Source organism: Paroedura picta, chromosome 12, assembly GCF_049243985.1.
Source record: "Paroedura picta isolate Pp20150507F chromosome 12, Ppicta_v3.0, whole genome shotgun sequence".
In the NCBI taxonomy this organism is placed as follows: Eukaryota; Metazoa; Chordata; class Lepidosauria; order Squamata; family Gekkonidae; genus Paroedura; species Paroedura picta.
This window is the reverse complement of record NC_135380.1, coordinates 22,052,597-22,061,932: the sequence shown is the minus strand read 5'-3', so window position 1 is coordinate 22,061,932 and position 9,336 is coordinate 22,052,597.

Here is a 9,336-nt window from a genome sequence, read left to right as displayed (position 1 = left end):
GGTCTACATTATTAAAATAAATTATAACAACTCTTGTTTGTTTTTCAAGGAGATTAAATTGAGCACATTTGTTCTCAGGCCACTGCGCAATGGAGCTGGTCCGGATGTTACACCCAGGTCTGCTCTTTAGTCTTCTGGTCTTTAGTCTTCCGCACTCAGTCCAACTGCTCAGCCTGGAGGATAATGAAGTCGAAAGTAGAACATGAACTAGAAATTGGCTGTGGCACCTAACATAATTTGTCTGCGTTGGATTAATAAAGTCTTCCCATTCATGTTGTATAACCAGAATAATCAGCATGAGACAGGACAGAATTTGTAGCTTGACTCCTGCGGTGTTACTTGAGATTAGATAAGACAAGTCACTTTATTTTAATTTCACCCTCTTTTTAATTACGTTCTTTCTTCCAATAATTTATTCTTAAACTTACTCCACCACAACGGAGGAAGGGAAACCTCATTTCCCCTCCTCACCATTGGCTCAAGCTCTTCCCTTTGGGCTCTGCCCCTCCCCCTGCTAGTTACTACCTGGCTTTTCCCAGCATCCACATGCCATCTGGAGCTCCTAGGACAGCCCAAACTGTCACTTGAATCCTTAATAAAACTGGCTGCACATGTATAGATGTCACCATTAATTCGAGGGGAGCAACACTTTATTTTTAAAGTCTGATTTTCCTATAAATGCAGTTTCTTCTGGCTTTGCAGAACCTTGAATCACAGGAGTTGGTAGTCCCATTTATTTGCATGGGAGCTTGTCTTCCATTAATAGATACAGGCCTTTCCAACCAGCCACTATTGGATGAAAAAATAGAAGTAAACTAGGGAAGCATGAATATGCCCTTATGTGGTTGTGTGTTTGGGTCCTCCCCCCAAGTTTGTGGGTGGGTTATTGTAGTGACCTGTTTCATTTTGTAGCAGTAGAAATCAACAAGATTCCAGTAGCACCTTAAAGACTCAAAACATTTGTGGCAGGCTATCTTTAGATACAGGTAGAATGTGAGTCCATCTGTCCTTATCTCTTGGAGAGTAGAAAGATTTCAGATGACATTAGCAGGCAAATGACATTAGCAGCTATGAGTGGATTTGATATGCAGAGAGGCAGCAGGTGTGGAGAAATCAGCATGGCAATGAGACAAGAAACCTAAGTCTTGATTCAGTCCAGGAGGACACATTGTCCTGAGCTTCATTATCAGTTCCAATTCAGCATTCTCTCTAATCTCCTTTTGAAATTCCTTTATAAGCGAACTTCTGCTCTTAGGTCAGCAACTGAACATCTTGGAAGGTTGTCTCATTGTGTAGAAAAAGAATGAAACTGTGCAACTCAGCAATGGGCTTTAATTAAACACTGTGATGGGTTTTAATGATAGGAGGCCTTGCTGGTTGAAAAGCAGAGTATAAATCTATCAAATAAATGCATAGGTTCTGTATTAACCTTTCAGGACTTACAACACTGACAATCTTTATACATGTATTCTCCTAGGAATTTTTATTAGTCCCATAAAATACAGATTTACTCCACTGTTCTCAGAAAGAGGACTTGGCACTTTAACCCTCTTTTTGTATACATTTAAGAGCATGTTTTTAAAAACTGATGGTGCCATGCTATGCAGTGTTATTTTTATTTGTATTATTATTGTAATTCATAAACAAATTTAAAGCAGATATTAAAGGGAGGGAATCAGTCCACCCATTCAGTGCATACCAAATAAATGCAGTCTAATCTATCTTGTTGTGAGGTCGTGGTTAGAATATTGGATGCTTTTCTGGGAGGACTATGATCCAATCTACCTTCTGCAGTGAAGCACTCTGGGTGACCGTGACCTTGGGCCAGTTTCTCTCTCTCTCAGTCTAACCTACCTGACAGGGCTGTTATGAGGATAAAACAAGGAAGCAACAACCAGGTAGGCTACTTCTGAGTCCCTGGAGGAAGAATGGGGGGGATGGACTAGATCAGTGGTCCCCAACCTTTTTATCATCGGGGACCACTCAACGCTTGACAATTTTACTGAGGCCGGGGGGGGGGGGTAGTTTACTCCTCTACTCTCAACCACTGCCCTAACGCTCTCTGATCGCTATGGTAATGTTTAAACATCCCTTCAAAATAAGATACAGACATGCGACAACAATGAACATAAGGAACATTTTATTTTCATGGAGATTTTAACTCATGACAATGACAAATCAATGGGAACCCTGAGCTTGTTTCTCTGCAACGAGATAGTCCCATCTGGGAGTGATGGGAGACAAGGACACCCAAAGTGTGTTGTAAAGGGCCGGGGGGGGGGAGAAGGCGTCCTTCGCGGCCCACCTCCAATTAGTCGATGGACCACATGTGGTCTGCGGCCCACAGGTTGGGGATCACTATGCTAGATGGAAAAGGAGCATCAAGGGACAAAGTGAGAGTCATGTAAGACAGGATGGTTCATACTAAATCACATGGGGGGGGGGGGCGGAATTCCCAGGCAGAGGTACACTGGAAGGCAAGTAGAAAGAGGAATGATGGCCATTGAGTCCATTGCATGAAAAATGCCAGCGGCTTCTCCCTTTATCTGTGGTTTATTGTGTTAAGGAAGTGGAGTTCCGATTAGAAAGGATCTGGGATTTCTGTGCCACAAAAGTCTCTACCTGAGAATCTGGAGAACTGCCAGGGAACAGAGCGAGTCAAAGGTCATCAGCCTTCTCTTTAATGACAGCGACTTCTGCATAATGAAAAATATTCTGGACTACTCTTCCCCACTCCCTGAAGAAACAGCAGCTTTACAGGGAAGTGGTAGTATTGTTGTTGCAGCTGTTGTTGTTGTTTATTATCAAAGAGTTGGATTTTATACCCTGCTTTTCATTACCCAAAAGAGTCTCAAAGTGGCTTATAATTTCCTTCCCTTTCCTCTCCCCGCAACAGACACCCTGTGAAGTAGGTGGGGCTGAGAGAGCCCTGACAGCACTGCTCTATGAGAACACTATAAGGATTGTGACAAGCCCAAGGTCACCCAGCTGGCTGCATGCGGAGGAGTGGGGAATCAAACCTGGTTTGCCAGATTAGAAGTCAGAGCTCCTAACCACGACACAAACCACTACATCAAAGCATGAGCTTTGCCAATAAACCACAGATAAAGGGAGACGCCTCTGGCATTTCTCATGCAATGGACTCAAATAGCCATCATTCCCCTTTTTACTTGCCTTCCGCTCTTAACCACTACACACCAAGCTGGTATAGCCCGCCTCTCTCTGCAAGTGGTCTCAGGGTGGTTTACATTACAACATAATTTAAAAATTCATATTCAGATTATAAAACAGCAACCTCCACAATCTAAGCATGAAATAAAGGAGGAGACACTTTTAAGAAAAGCGAGCATCCTTGTACTAATTTTCGCAGCTGGTATAAGATGAAACCTGCAATTGTATTTCCTTAATAATTGTTCCTTAATTTTGGCCACTCTTTTGATGGCTTTATTTTATTGAAGTGCTATATTTATAGAAAGTGGGTTTGAAACAACTTTTAATTTAATTAGGGGAACTCTGCCCTGAAAGTTAAGTACTATTGCATTCACTGTGAAACTTAAGCACTTCTTCCACTGAAATCAATGGGACCCAAGAATCTAGGATAGATTGCTCCCTAGAGCTTTTGCCGTGTTAAATCAGCATAGCATTACACAATAATAGCCCTCCAGGAAACAGAGGATAAATACACAGGGCTGCAATTGAGCTGTGCTTGCCTGTTATTGCAGACCAGACAACAGGATCTCAGTTCAAAGGTTATACTGAAGGTCGGCTTGCTGGGCTCAGATACGACTTGTTGAGATGCTCTGTGTGATCCCTCCTTCCTCCTCCTCTTGTTCTTCTTCACTTGTTGGGGCTGAATCAAAGCCTTCCGTCCAACTCCATTGTTGACTGGACGAAACAAGGATGCACGTGAGGCTCAGGAAAAGTTCCCAGGAGAATGTGAAAACCAACAAGTATTGGATGAGTTACTAGAACACAGGCACACTTAGTGACATTTACAGTTCTCCACTAATTGATATGGGTTGATGGAGTGGTTAAGAGAGGTGGCCTCAAATCTGGAGAAGCAGGTTTGATTCCCCACTCCTCCATATGCAACCCACTGGGTGCCTGGGGGGATGTACAGCTCTCAGAGCTCTCTCAGCCCCATCTACTTCACAGGATGCTTGTTGTGGGGAGAGAAGGGGAAGGTGATTGGAAGCCACTTTGAGATTCCTTCAGGTTGTAAAAAGTGGGGTACAAAAAAACAAGTCTTCTTCAGTTCTTCTAACATAGCAGGTTAGACAGATGCAGCCGTTAGGGCAAGGAGAGGCCATTGGTCTCTATAGAGAAGAGCCTTCTTCTCGTGCAAAATGGTAGAAATTAGATGACAGGCGTCCTCATGGCAAGCAGAGACTTTAGGATGATGCTGAGCTGTACAAAGAGCAGGCAGCATTTCCTGAACTATAAATAGGGCCAAAGACTTTCAGAAAGCCCTTGATGGAACTTGAAACAAAAGGTCTTTAGAAAGGCAGAAATAAAATTAGATTTCTAGTGGAGCAACAGATGGTCAAGAGCACTTGCAGTAGGAATGCATTGGGATCCTGGTTGGGATTTGTGGGGGTATTAAAAGCTCTTGAGCTGAGCCACATATTTTCAAGGCATCTACAAACCCTACTGTTGGATATATATAGGCAATAGTGCATCTTGGGCTGAGCCTGTGACCATAAAGGGGGCAGGTCAATCAGGTACGGTCCTCCTCCTCCATTTATGCTGGATGGAGTCTGAAGGTTTTTGTGGGGCTACTGCCAGCCCAATCAGATGACATTCTAGAAGTTCTGTATGCTCAGCTCCTTGGCATTCTTTTTTGAAATACTGGGTGTGGGAGACCTCAGTTCGGCTCAGAATTGCAGGCCAATTTAAGCCCCCTCCTGCCCCTGCCCCTTCTGACTGTGTATCTGATGCTCCCAGTGTTTCGGGAGACAGAAATTACACAATTCAGTGAGACTTTTGATAGTGCTGCCCATCTAATCAGCTTCCTTGGCAGCTTTCTGAGTGCTTCAGCTGTCAGGGCTGGCCACATGTCTTTAAATGAATCTACAGGGTGGACATAAATGTAAATTCATTGCCTCCTTGTCAGCTGAATGGGGCAGGACAGCTCTTCTGCAACTTTGATTACAGCCATATCGCTACAAAATATAATTGGAAGACATGCCATTAGTCTTACATGCTGCTCTGTGTTTATTTCCCCCGCAGACATATTTATTTTAACTCTCGGAGAAGGTAAATTCAATTAACAGTGATATTCAACAACTCTCAGATACAAGGTCACTGACAGAAAATGGATAGAGCTGAAATGAACTGGGGAGATGGGGTGGTGGGGAATATTAAGCACATTCTCTTGTTTCTTTTTCTTAAGTGCACTTAAATTATTTTTCTTCTACAGCCTATGCGCACGCCTGACATAGAGTCCCGTTCCCAGTCCCATAATGTGCTACTTTTATACGTAAATAATTGTGCACAACAAAGAGAGGAACATGTTCCCTTCCCCACTCCTGATCTCTTGTGCATGACAGACTTGTGTGTGCTTCTTAGTGTTCCCAACACCAGATTGGGAAATTCCTGGAGATTTGGGAATGAGGAAGGGGAGGGCAGAGTTCCAGAAGAAGAGGGAGCTCGGTAGGTTTGCAATGCCACAGAGCTGCCACCCACCAAAGCTGCCACTTTCCCTGGGGGAACTGATCTCTGTTGTCCGGAGATTGGTTGAGAACTCCAGGCCCCTCCTGAAGGTTGGCAAATGCATAACAGTACATACGGTGCTGGATGTTTGTTGTGATCGAGGTAGAAAAGTAATAAGATGGTTTATACGTTCAGTTTATATCCCACCTGTTGTGGGGCTCAAGGCCGTGTATATAAGGTTCTTTGGAGATCCCCTGAGAAAATACTTAGGACAAGAAGAGACATGTCAGCAGCCACTGCGTGAAGGCCACAGAAGGCATTTTAGAGAAGATAACACATTTATGGGTTCAAGCCTCGCTAGGGGGTGCCTTATTCGACCCCCTCCTTTTTTTTTACTTTTAAAAAGTTCAATTTTTAAAAATGGACCATTTTTGACCTTTTTTTGCTTTTGAAAAGCTCAGGTTTTTAAACGTGTCCATTTACTTTTCAAAAGTAAAAAAAACACAAAAAACACCCGTGTGGGGGAAAAATTAACTGAGCCGAATCAGTGCAGATAAGACCCTGGAGCCCGGGCAAGCTGAGTTCCATCTTGCCACTCCACATCCTTCTTCCCTGGGGGTAAGGAGACTTTCTGGCCATGGCTGAGGTTGCCTCAGGCTGTCCCGGATATCCTCCCTCCTCCACAGTGGCACCATCTTGCTACAGCCCCCCCCCCCCCAATGGGACTATATAAGCTGTGCCGTTGATAGGCAGCCTCCAAAGGGCAGCGTCTGACATCCGGTTGTTAACAAGCTTACCAATTTGTAGGGAGCTACTTTGCGCCTGGTTCACCAGTGTCGTTCCTGTACTCTGCAAGCGTGGTTGACTTGACCTACCTTCCTTCCTCTGATGGATGGCTTTGGCATCCTACCCAGACGCTTCCATCACATGTGAAAATAACTGATTGTATCCCTCGTGTGGCTGGCCGCTAATGAACTGCTTGGCGCAATGTAATAGATTCCTCTAATAGTAATAAATAGAAGCTCAAAGACCTGGCAGTGTTGCTTAATTAGTTTCAGGGTTTCCACATTCACCAGAGATATATCTTTAATGCCGACAGATTAATACAAAGGGACCCATTAAAAAGACATTTAAACGGAGAATAACAGCACAATGGCTACAGAAAATAGAGCACAACGTACTGAAAGTTTGGAGATAAAATCTGGGCGCTGTGAACGCACACAGGACTCCAATTAATGAAAGAAAAGTTTAAATTATATTCCTGCAGCCTTCATCCAGGCTCCAATAATACAGGACAGCAGATTAGATCCCTTGCCAGTATGTTAAAAGCACCATGACTTTGGGAAGGACACATCAATGGTGCTACCCTGTGCTGAAAAAACAAAGGCAGAGGCTAGAGAAATCAATCAGATATCTCACATGTTACTTGTGGCTGGGTAGGCCCAGTACATGGAGCATTAAGCAAGCAGTTGGCAATGTTCACCTATGTGGGAGGTGGGAAGACTGCCTTTCCTCCTAATATTTAAAACAAATGCTGCCATAGGCATTTGAGTACATGAAACTGCCTTATATTGAGTCTGGCCATTGGTCTCCCATTGTCTACTCAGGGTGGCCAAACTGCAGCTCTCCAGATGTCCAGGGACTACAACTCCCATGAGCCCCTTCCAGGACATGCATGTCCTGGCAGAGGCTCATGGGAGTTGTCTCAGGCAAAGGCCTTTCACATGTCCTACTTCCAGACCCATTTTAAACTCTGCCATTGAGCCCGCACCCCCAACCCCTGTTGGGTAGAAGGACACCTGCAGGGTTGCTGTTTAAGGAAAATTGGGCTGTTCCATGTCAAGTTAGCTGATTCTGTTCACCAAAACTGAGATTATAGTTCATTGTCATAGACAGACCACATTTCTTGTTTAGAATTTGTGTGGTGTCACCTTGCTGAACATTTACTCACTCATCCCATGTGGTAGCCCATGAAGCAGATCAGTAAAGGGGTGGGTGGGACTCTGAGAGCCTTTACGCACCGGGATCTTTGTTGCAAATTGGTCACTGAATGAAAAATCACCATTTAAAATAGTGGAATTCGTCGTTATGCATACCTGCCTTTGTAGTGGAATCCAGTTGCGTTTTGTAGCGTTTCCCACAGCTTCCGGTCTCAGCAGAAATCACTAGAAAGGAAGCGCTATTGCCAAGCTCGTCCCGCCCCTGGCCGTCAAGCAGCCAATGGGCAGCCGTTAGCATGCTCCCAAACAGCCCCTTTCCCTTTAAGAAAGGTTTTTTTTAAAAAAAACAGACCCATTGTAACGAATCTGTGTAGATTCGTTGCAACGGAGAGACCCATCCAGCTGCCTAACGTGAGCTGTCGTTTGATCGTATGATCGTTGCCACGCTGCCTCGAGTGAAAAAAAAAAATCCCCCCCCCTCTCGCGGGCCCGATTTTCGGCTGAATTAATGTGTAAAAAATAAAGGGACTTTACTTCAACAAACGGGCTTTTCTGTGGTTTGTGCTTAGTGACTAAAGGGGAAGGACTGAAGCCAGGGAAGCCTCTAAACAGAAAGAGGCTCGCTGGTGCGTTTATCCCCGCTCGCTCGGAGAAAAAAAAATGGCGATCGCTTCGCCGGAAGTTTGGAGGACAGGCTCAGGAGGAGGGACTTTGAAGAAACCGCAACAATGTTAACGCACAGGTCTTTTTCGCTAGTGTTGCAGATTGGTTGCAAGAGTGTAGTGCTTTCCGGAGGGTGAATCCACTTTTTGGGATTCCCCTGAAAGCGCTACAAGGAAGCGCTTTTTGCTGATTGGTTTCAGGTGTGTGGCAGATTGTCTACGACGTCGTGCGTTATTGCAAATCAGTAGCGTTTTCAATTAGCAACCATTGTGCTATTTTGAAGGCGTGCAAAAAGGCCCTGAATATAATGGCATCACTGATAGGGACATGCACCTTGGGGAAAAAGTTGGAATTTTTTGGATCTGGACCAGAGAGTTGAAAAATATCAGTATTCCTAGTTATCCGGGATACAAATACCAGTTTGGTATTCAGATCCAGATTTCCTTTTTTCTGGGATTCCAATGATGTTCGGGTCTATCACTTGCTGTGTACAAAAAGAAAATATGTACAAACCAGTCACTTTTATCCAGCAAGCTGAATTATTTTCCAGTCCCCACAGCTTTAAATGATAAAAAATCAGGCTTGCAATACATGAATTAGTAATAAAGGAATGTGGTTGCCCCTAGAAGTCTGGAACTGATTACATGTCCTCTGTTTACTAGATAAAGACACTCAGTTTGGCTCCTTTTGACTTGTTAGTGCACCATCTAGTAGGACTTTCCATTTCCGAAAACATAAAGATCACTTAATTTTTCTGCAGTTCTTTGCTTTACAGCTAAAGCTTTGGTCCCTATCGTTTGAATGTGTTTGCAACCTGGGCCTCAGCTCTGACATCACAAGTCCCTACTGATGCTTCAGCCAATTCACAAGACCTGTATGTACCCACCACGGGAAATAAATAAATAAAGGGCCATGCCAAGCACTCCTGATGATGGAAAATTAGACATAGGTTTATTCAATATTCTGCGCTACCCAAAGCACTTTAATAACTATATTAATCCAAAGGTTACATCAATGAAAGTGCTCCAGTACGTTCCCCTGTTAAATGCCAGGGGGAGAAGGGGGGGGCTGATGGGAGTGA